The sequence below is a fragment of the Primulina tabacum genome, chromosome 8, assembly GCF_025594145.1.
Source record: "Primulina tabacum isolate GXHZ01 chromosome 8, ASM2559414v2, whole genome shotgun sequence".
Classification (NCBI taxonomy): Eukaryota; Viridiplantae; Streptophyta; class Magnoliopsida; order Lamiales; family Gesneriaceae; genus Primulina; species Primulina tabacum.
Window position 1 is genome coordinate 7,453,902 of NC_134557.1, and position 11,172 is coordinate 7,465,073.

The following is an 11,172-nucleotide window of genomic DNA, read 5'->3' on the forward strand; positions in this document are numbered from 1 at the left end:
TTCTAGGCGACGCCTTAGCAAGAAAATAAAAATTTCACCTCGTTACCCTCTGACTCTTCTGCTAGGCGACGCCTTAGCAAGAAAATTAAGATTCTCCACCCTCACCCTCTAACTCCTCTGCTAGGCGACGTCTTAGCAGGAAAATAAAAATTTCACCTCGTCACCCTCTGACTCCTCTGCTAGACGACGCCTTAGCAGGAAAATAAAGATTTTCCACCCTCACCCTCTAGCTCCTCTGCTAGGCGACGTCTTAGCAGGAAAATAAAAATTTCACCTCGTCATCCCTCTGACTCCTCTGCTAAGCGGCGCCTTAGCAGGAAAATAAAGATTCTCCACCCTCACCCTCTAACTCATCTGCTAGGCGATGTCCTTAGCAGGAAAATAAAAATTTCACCTCGTCACTCTCTGACTCCTCTGCTAAGCGATGCCTTAGCAGGAAAATAAAGATTCTCCACCCTCACCCTCTAACTCCTCTTCTAGGCGACGCCTTAGCAGGAAAATAAAAATTTCACCTCGTCACTCTCTGACTCCTCTGCTAAGCGACGCCTTAGCAGGAAAATAAAGATTCTCCACCCTCACCCTCTAACTCCTCTGCTAGACGACGCCTTAGAAGGAAAATAAAGATTCTCCACCCTCATCCTCTAACTCCTCTGCTAGGCGACGCCTTAGCAGGAAAATAAAGATTCTCCACCCTCACCCTCTAACTCCTCTGCTAGGCGACGCCTTAGCAGGAAAATAAAAATTTCACCTCGTCACCATCTGACTCCTCTGCTAGGCGACGTCTTAGCAGGAAAATAAAAATTTCACCTCGTCACCCTCTGACTCCTCTGCTAAGCGACGCCTTAGCAGGAAAATAAAGATTCTCCACCCTCACCCTCTAACTCCTCTGCTAGGCGACGCCTTAGCAGGAAAATAAAGATTCTCCACCCTCACCCTCAAACTCCTCTGCTAGGCGACGCCTTAGCAGAAAAATAAAAATTTCACCTCGTCACCCTCTAACTCCTCTGCCAGGCGACGCCTTAGCATGAAAATAAAAATTCTCCACCCTCACCCTCTAACTCCTCTGCTAGGCGACGCCTTAGCAGGAAAATAAAATTTTTCTCCTTCCTCACTCTGCTCCTCTGCTAGGCGATGCCATAGCAGGAAGATAAAATTCTTCTCCTCCACTCTCCTCCTCTGCTAGGCGACGTTTTAGCAGGAAAATTTAATTTTTCTCCGGACAAATTCTGCTCCTCTTCTAGGCGATACCTTAGCAGGAAAATTTAATTCATTTCATTCTCACAAAACAACAACATCCACGAACTTAATATAAGAACTTGACATTGTTAAATTTCAACTGATAACATAAGACAAATTCAGAAACGAAATACAGCAAAATTCAAGTCAAGATTAATATTCTTTAAGGTGGTAAATGTTCCCGAGCCTCTTTAGAGCCTTGCCCAGCGCATTCTCCAACTTTCATCTCTGCTCATTTTGTACCTCCACAGGACAAAGTTACCCACTTCTTCCTTTCATAATCATTTTAAGCTCCACACACGCTCTTTTTCCCTCCTCCCTCACTACCCCTTCATAACACCGACGCGCGACTTTTTGGTCTCCACACAAGAGTCCAACTCCTTTTCCCACAGGAAACTTAAGCTTCTGATGATAAGTGGAAGCTATGGCTCTGAAATCCTTCAGGGCTGACCGTCCTAGAATTCCATTATACGCTGAAAGGGTATCCACCACAGTGAACGCTATCATTTTTGTTACCCGCCGAGGATCAGTCACCAAGGATAGGGGAAGCACAATCTGACCCAAAGGCGGGATGGCGTGTCCTGCAAACCCATACAACAGGGTGGAGACCAGCTCAAACTCAAATCCTTCCACCTTCATTTGATCCAACGTGCTCTTGAACAAGACATTCACGGAGCTTCCATTATCAATAAATATCATTGCCACATCATAATTGTCAATGGTGGCCGTCACCACCAAGGCATCGTTATGTGGAGTCACAATGCCTCGGAGGTCTTCCGGCCCAAAGCTGATGATGGGGTCTTGTGGTAAGTCTGCACCCCTAGATATCTCAAAGTTCTCCAACCTTCTCCCATGTGCTTTCCGAGCTCGCCCAGAGTCTCCATCACTAGCACCGCCCGAGATCATATGAATCATTCCTCTCGCAGGGTGGTTATCCTCATTCGGTTCCCCTCCTCGACTCGACGGGCTCCTGAAGGACAATTTGACCTCGACCTTCCCCTTTCTGCTCCCCAACCCTCTGATTTATCCATGGAGGACCTTGACCACGCCTGGGGGACGAGCGAGACCTCGGTCGACTCCCGGATGTGGATCCTTCTCGTCTGTCCCGCGAAGGCAATCGAGCACCGCTCTCAACCCTTTGCGACTTCTCCCATCTTCCCTCGGGCTCCCTCACCTCCATCACCTTGTCACGACTCATATCTAGGGGAACATGTGATGAGAATTGTCTTCTGTCCCTAGCTTTATCCTCCTCCTTCTCGCTCGCACCTCTCTTCCTACCTCATCTTTCCGCTCCCTCAACTCTACTTCCCCCATGCCGCTGCTCCATCTTCTTGTGTCGCTGGGCATCTTCTAGATTTACATATTTTTCCGTCCGAGATAACAGATCATCATAACTCGATGGAGGTTTCTTGACCAATGATTTAAAGAACTCTCCTCCCCTCAGTCCTTGGGTAAAGGCACTTATCATGATATCAGGGGAAGCATCTGGTATATCCAGCGCTACATCATTGAAACGCCGAATAAATTCTCGCAGAGTTTCAGTTTCTTGCTGGTTTATCACAAACAAACTCAAATAATTTCTTTGGTGCCTCTTGCTGCTAGCGAATATGTGCAAGAAAGCAACAGAAAAATCCTCGAAAGATCGTAGAGAGTTGGGCTGCAAGGTATTAAACCATTGCTGGGCTGACCTTACCAACGTGCCTAGAAACACCCTACACTTAACTCCATCTGAATATTGATGTAACAGGGCCGCATTCTCAAATCTCCCCAAGTGTTTCCTCGGGGTCAGTATGTCCATCGTACTCTCCCACATTCGACTGTCAAAAATTTGGAGGAAGTCCTTCCTCTAAAATGGCTAGTGAAAAGGGACTTCCTCTCTTGGGTGGCGGCGCTCTGCTTCCCAACTGCTGCCTCAACATCTGTATTTCCTTCCACATTTCTCTCATTTCACCAATCTCCCCACTTTGGTGGGGCTGTGTCTCTTCAACCCTGCTCTGGTGGCCCTCGGCATTTTCCTCTCGCTCCTGGCGAGTGGCCTGAACGAATGTAGATTCTTGGTTCCTCTTCATAGCCTCATCCACGGTCCGAGTGATAAATTGACCCAACTGCTCCAGGGTCAAGTTCCCCACATTTTCATTAGGACGGGGTTGCTCGACCATGTTCTCTTGACGAGGTTGTTCTGTTCTCGCCTCCTGATGGGGTTGTTCCTGCCTTTGCCTCAGCATGAGACTGTTCAGGTCCTCTCTGAGGACTGCAATGATGATGAGGTAGCTCTTCTACTCCCTCTCTTCCCTACCATCTCTACGTCTCAACTCAAATCTTCCCACAGACGGCGCCAAGTGATACTCAAGGGAAATTTAGGGTCCGATTCCAGCAAGTGTCACTAGTCCAGACGCGGGCTTTGAAATTACCTGAGCCTGAAATTACAAATAAGATCGTTAGGAGGGGGCCAGGAGGGTGTCCTGGCGTAGCCCCTCCGACGCTCAAGTCAGTGACTGAGGATATATGGGGGGAGCAGCTAAGGGTGCTGCTGAAAACAATATATTGAATTTTTGAACTGAACACTCAAACCTGGTATTTATAGGAGAATACCTGGGTTTGTCATGGGTCATTCACCTGTGGGCCTTAGAGATGGGCCAGGAGTTTGGGCCGGATCTTGATGGGTTCATCCCTGGGGTATCAATATATATATATATACACTTTCATTATTAATAGACTTTTCAGTTGAATATATAATATTACTAATTTAGCAGGTCGCTTCCGCACTTGAAAATCAGTTTAAGTGATTTAGATGTATCTAGTTAGTCAAGAAAAATCATTAACAGTACAACTTATGTTTAAAATAAAATTTTAAAGTATCACTCGTTCTACACACATTTCTGATCCTAATAAAAAGCTAAATGACAAACGCTTGAAACCAATAATAATAGAAAATGAAGAAATATTTGAATGATTTTTGAAACATCAATCCCCATTTACACAACGTATCTATGGAATAATCAACACATTTCAAAGTTTAATTAATTTTGCTAAATATTTAGTTTTATAGTCAAAGTCAATTTTACCATTAAGTCTGGATTGGCCTAAAGGAGGTGTCTTCCATTTCTTCACCCTAACAAGCTTGTTACCTAATGGCACATCGAACTATGCGCTTCTTGCTCTCCGAAATTCCTCAAGATAGGCAAGAGCCCAACGTACCTCAATCGCTTGGTTATGATTCTGGATATTGTGTTTGACTCTACAAAGTTCTTTCCAAGTGGCCCAGACTAGCCTAACAAACAGCTCAGATTCAGATTTTGATACTTGTTCCTTCAAGGATAGACCGCAATAAATAAATTGCAAATTTCTATATTTATTCAAGCATGACCAGAACACAGACATGCTTCACGAATTTTGGTGGTGAAATCTACCCACTCCGAAAGGCGGGGGAGTAGGCAATGAACTGTCCGGGTGCGGCCTCAAGGGATTCAAGTTCGAACTACCTCGATTCAATGGGGATCGGAAGCCCGAAGCTGTCTATGTGGTGGATTTTGATCGGTGAAAACAAAAGCTTGTTACGGCCAAATTTGTGATTGGAGAATCAGAAACAAGTTTCCACTGTCTTATTCTTGACTCATATTTTAAGACCTGATCCGATCAGCCCCAATTAATCAAAGAAACTAAACAGATTAAGAAGTTCGGGTTTTTAATAGGTTATTGCTATGTCAAAATTGGCTTTCATCGTAAAAAAACAAAACTATATATATATTACGTACCAAAAATCGTAAAAAGATAAATATACGTGTTACAATTTCCACTAGAAATATTAAAAAAAATTGACTTGCATTTGTTTATAGTAATAATCCGAACGATTTTAAGAATAGAATAATTTAATTAAATAGATATCGTAATCTAGATATATAGGGAAGGTTTAGTTCAGCATCCACAAAGACATTAAATCCAATGGCTATTAATATCGTTTGAATTCTTTTTTAAATGAGGTCAAATACAAACTCCAAATGTTTGGCCAATAATAAATGTGATCATTCAAAAATAAAGATAAAATTTTAGGGAAATTACTAGTTGGGGGTACTGTCATAATGCTCGATCAATAATCATTCATGCAAATAAATGCAAATATGACTTAGGTCGCTTGTGAAATGGTCTCACGAATCTTTATTTGTGAGACAGGTCGACCTTACTGATATTCACAATAAAAAATAATATTTTTAGTATAAAAAATAATACTTTTTCATTGATAACCAAAATAAGAGATCTGCCTCACAAAATACGACTCATGAGACTGTCTCACACAAGTTTTTGTCTGCAAATATATATATGTTGGTTTCATATGGATACATGCATTTGGATATGAGATATAAATGTTGGATCTGGGTTTTCTACACGCCCAAACGCACCGGAAGTTTTAAAAATTTTAGATCTTGACATTCAAGATGTGTTTTGCTTTGGGCGCTCGTATGATTTAAACATAAACATTCATAGGGAGTTTAAAAGTTATACCTTTGGTGAATAAATCATTGGACACCAACTGATCCGGTATAACAGATCTAGCTCTTGATGAATCCCAACGAACTTTCTTCAAGGGACTCCTTTCTTTCTTCTAATCAGGTCCACGACTGGATTGTTTGATCATCTTCCAAATTGCACTAGAAATATTGGAAGAGATTTAACGAAGGAGAAAATTATTTGAGAGACGGCTCAAAACTTTCTTCAAGAGAAGATGGCCGATTTTTTTTTTCTTTGGGGATGGTGTTCTCGAAAATTTAGTGGTGGGAGGCTAGGGTTTTGACTTCTCAATCCCTATATATAATTATCTCATGACCTAATACATAATTAACATTGATGGGCTTGATTTAATTAATTGGGACTAGTCCAATTAATTTAATTAATTTAATCAAGGTGCATTAAAACTTTAATTATTTATTATATTGGACTTGTACTCCTACAAGCCCATTAAACATATTACCCATCATATTTAATTTATTAATTAATCAACTCAACTTTATAAATTCAACATTTGAATTTATTATTTAAATTATAAATTCAACTACTTGAATTTTCATCACCTCCAAAACTTAATATTTAATAAACCCAACATTTGAGTTTAATAAATTAAATTCTCAAATTTTTATAAATTCAACTCCTTAAATTTATTCTCTCAAAATTTAATTATCATAAATTCAACTCCTTGAATTTACTATAATATAAATTCAACTTCTTGAATTTATTCTCTCAACGGAAACAAACGATCCAGGTGCTTGTGTGACCCTCAATGATTCAGGGATACAGCTAGCCGTGGGTTCACAACTCTTTGTGATTGAGGACATAATCCTTTATTCGGGCTTACCCCAGTTAGCCCTATTCTTTTCACACCTTGATCAAGAATGTCAGAACTCATTTCTGATTGCACCCATCGGATCATGGTAGGAGCGTCTAGTAGCATCGCCCCATGATCCCCTAGGTATCACTGTTAGTGCCTGCAAGAACCAGTCGATTATGATTAACGTACAGTACGGTTCATTCATCTCATATATCCCGATCGAATCTGCAACCATTGGTTCATCGAGGGTTGCATATTAATTCGATCATAATGTGATAACTTTAATAATGGCATCGCGTGTACTATTGGAAAACTCCTTCTCCAACGTACATCTCATACTCTGGCCAGAGATTCCATGCACTATTATTACATCATATCACATAGGATATCCACACCCGCAGATGAGCGGTGAATCCCCGACTACAATGCACTGGCTCCTATATGTGTCGCAACTGTACCCAACATCGCCACCTGATGACTCTCCTGGAGCCGGTAAACGAGTCAAAGCACAGCCCTAGCATATAGAGCCTCAGTGTTGTCTCGGGTCGTAAGGACTAATGGTGTACAATCATAACCACGGACTTATCCTCTCGATGAATGATAACCACTTGGAAAGTTCGAGGGAGAGTTGTTCAGTATAATCATCATATGACTACCCATCTGCATGTTTGGACATCTCTATGCCTTACCAAGAAACGCAGTACATAAATGTCGGGACATCTCTATGCCATTGCTTATTTTCAACATTTCTTTATGATAAATCCTACCTACGACTATATGTATGAATTCATCCCTCGATTAATTCTCAGACCAATCTATATTTCTATATATAGAAATACAGCCTGATTTATTTCTTACATTGTGTAAGTTAATTCTATTTTAAAAGTTTATTAATGTCGCAAAAAGCTTTATTTAACCTTTTTTCCCTATCCTTTGTCAATTACTTAGTGGCACGACTGGTTTTTTTTTGTAAAAATTCACAATTTCCTTCCCTGAATTTGCATATTGTTCATTAATTTTTTCATGCGCTAGCTAATTTCTATTTATGCATTGTTGGATATTTAATAAAATAAATCTATAAATCATGTGATTAAATCTATATATCACAACACGCCAGGAATTCATGTCGAATTATCAGAAAATATAAATAACAGTAAACACGTATCAGAATGCATTGATTGATCTAGCGTCAGAGTTATGGATCTTCCAAGGCAACAGAGAATCGACCACCTTATTCTTGCCTTTGATGGGAGAAGGAGAGAGATCTAGAATATGAGCACCGTATATAATTCTGTGTTGTGTTCTCTGTGCCTTGGCGACCATAACCTTATATAACATTAGCAGTCTTCAACCCATCATAAAAGACCTAATTGGGCTGGGTTCCTACACATAAGGTGGATCATACTAATTTATTTAATACTTTGGAAACCCATAATTAATCAGATCACTTTATTGGGTCCTTTATTAGATAACTTGTCCACAATTAATTAAATTATGTGAGCCCACAAAATAATTCCAACATGCATGGCAGGCAAATGGTAAAAATGGGCAATATGAGAGTCCTTGTGTTGTCGATTGTATTACTATTGACCATCGCGACGATGAGCACGAACAGATTTTCCATATTGTAGAAGGTATTTGATAAATTTTATGTTTCACTTTATTTAGGTGAGCACCGTAACAAGAGAACATGTAAATTTGATGCGCAAGGCAGTTCACGATGTAAGTTTCCCATCCCATGCCTTTAAAATATAATCTCCTTACATTTTTAATTAGTTTTTAACATTCTTTACATATACATAGTTGTTTTACATATTTAATTTTTTGGGGAAAAAAAATTGGACAGTAGGCGCAAACTAATGCTAGGCCAATTCAACAACTAAACAAGAGTACAGTGAAACTCTACAGACCAAGACATAACGAGATGAAATGATGTTCCTTGAATTTAATTATATTTGCATCATCTTTCAATAAATGGGATGGGTTCTTATAAAATCTTGTCTTGTGTTGAATGTGTAATGAACCGAGTAAAATATTACCAAAACATTTTGTTTTGATGATTAATGTTGCTACAAATAAGTGTTGATTTTCCGTATAAATTACCACATGTGTAGGGGTGTTCAAATTTCAGAAAAAAAAAACCGACAAAACCGAAAAGTTCAGTTTTTTTTAAGTTATTTGACCTGATTCGATTTTGAGTTTATAGAAATTCAGTTTTAAAAAATGAAATATTTTAAAATTATTTAGTTTTGCTATATGGCACCCAAACATGCCTTAAGCCTAGAACTTAAAATACGTGAATAAATAATGTTTTGAGTTTTTGAGAAATAAGATTTATTATTCTCTATTTCTCACATTTATCTTCTCTGTTTATCTCAATTTTTTCCACTTTTCCTCTTCCTTTTTCAATCAAAATTCAAGAACTAATGCACACCACACAGCTTACTCAAGAAAAAGAAGACCTAGTGCTGCTTCACACTTTTTTGTTTTACTTGTTGATATATTTCTTATTTTATATTTGTTCGCACTTTCTAGGCAGTTTTATAAATGTGTTTTTCATTATTCAAATTGAGTATTTTATTTTATTTTCTTCACTTCTTCCAAATTTATAAAATTTTATTTTTCTAAAGATTTTTTTTATTTTTTTCAAATAATTCAATAATAATTAGTATTGTTTAAATAATATTAACTAATTAGTATTTTAAAGCACCAAAATTTTAATTCAATAAAAAAATTCTAGGACAGAAAAAACCGAAGCGAAAATACCGAACCATATTTTTATTCTTATATTTATTGTCATAATCATACAATGAAACTAAAATTTAAAGACTTGTCATGTTGAGATTCACATTTTGTTCATATTTTTATAATTTATATGAAAAAATTAGTTGAAATGTGAATAATAAATTTATCAAATAAATAAAAAAAATTGGCTTATAAAGATACTTAATATGGAGAATTAAATAATTATTATTATGAAAATACATACGAAAATATAATATGAAGGATTTTTTCATAGACTGGTTTAGATTACGTTAATTTATCACTGGCTTATCTGAGAAACGTCTTTCTGTCTAGAAATTGGGTATTTAAAGGTCGGACCTTAGTCCTATCTATTTTTCATGTGAGCATTATTGTAAAGTGTTGATTGCGTTATTACATAATTATTATATAAAAATTAAGTAAAGCCAAAATTATGTTCAATGATCCCTTGTAATTTTAAATAATTAATATTTAGCCATAACATCCTTATTTATACTAATTATACATTGAATTGGTTGAGGATGGCTTGAAGGACATTTATTATCGTAAACTATTAAGACCATAAATATTTATATATTTGTGATTTAATGTCTTAATGATTAGTATAATTTTAATTTATTAAAGAATATACATATCATTTCTAATTGAGTTAAAATTCTACAATAAATTTTTGAATAACATTTAATTATAACATTAATAAATTACATAAAAATAATAATTTTGTAATTATTAATCATTTCATCGTATTTGATTGATTTTGCTAAAAATATTTAGTAATGAATAATTATAGAGAATAATATTTATGCATAAAGAATTTAATGTTCCAGTGATTCATATGATTAATTAATTGAAGAATAGCTGCAACGTCTTCGGTTGAATTAACATGTTAAGATCAAGCGTTTACTAATAAGCCAATAACTATGGTTGTTAATTAAGACACAATTTTATTTTCTTATACTCGTGGCAGTACACAGTTCACTTACTTGGGTGCTAATAGGTCGGGCTGTTAGGCCATCTCATATTCCTTATAGAACAGTCTTACCATTTTCTTACCATTGTTCATGTCCTTAGCAGAGACAATATTACCCGTTAATATCTGAAGTCACTCTTTTACGACCCATTTAACCAATCAGATCGAGTGACTCAAAGTCAGCAGCTTGATGCACGAGAAATTCTCAGGAGATCACTCATCTCAATGTTCTCACTCATACATGCTTAATCCCAAAATCCCCCATATGTTTCTCTAGAGACTTGAACTCATGATCTCTCTTTGATATCAATTGTTTGGATCGAATTCTAACCACGAAACCAAAATATATAGCTTTTAGCCAATGCAAAAATCTCAAAATCAAAAGACCAGAAATCAGCAGACAATAAAAATAAATGAAATTCAGAAAGCAATTGCATAGAGATTTGTACAGGGAAGTTTGCAGGATAAATATTTTATATGTCTCTCTTAAAATAAGAAATATATCAACAAAAAACAATAAAAAATATGTGTGAAGCAGCACTAGGTCTTCTTTTTCTTGAGTAAGCTGTGTGGTGTGCATTAGTTCTTGAATTTTAATTGAAAAAGGAAGAGGAAAAGTGGAAAAAATTGAGATAAACAGAGAAGATAAATATGAGGAATAGAGAATAATAAATCTTATTTCTCAAAAACTCAAAATATTATTTATTCACGTATTTTAAGTTCTAGGCTTAAGGCATGTTTGGGTGCTATAGAGCAAAACTAAATGATTTTAAAATATTCCGAATTTCTATAAACTCAAAATCGAATCAGGTCAAATAACTTGAAAAAAAAACCGAACTTTTCGGTTTTGTCGAAGTTTTTCTGAAATTTGAACACCCCTACA

At 37.1% G+C, this 11,172-nt stretch overlaps 1 long non-coding RNA gene across 1 annotated transcript; it reads left to right on the top strand.

Moving 5' to 3' along the window:
* The first annotated feature begins 7,347 nt into the window (after window positions 1-7,347).
* Window positions 7,348-8,616, top strand: LOC142554856 (uncharacterized). The gene is made up of 3 exons (XR_012822227.1): window positions 7,348-7,419; window positions 8,088-8,278; window positions 8,403-8,616. It is a non-coding gene; the product is annotated as an uncharacterized LOC142554856 (long non-coding RNA).
* The last annotated feature ends 2,556 nt before the right edge of the window (window positions 8,617-11,172 follow it).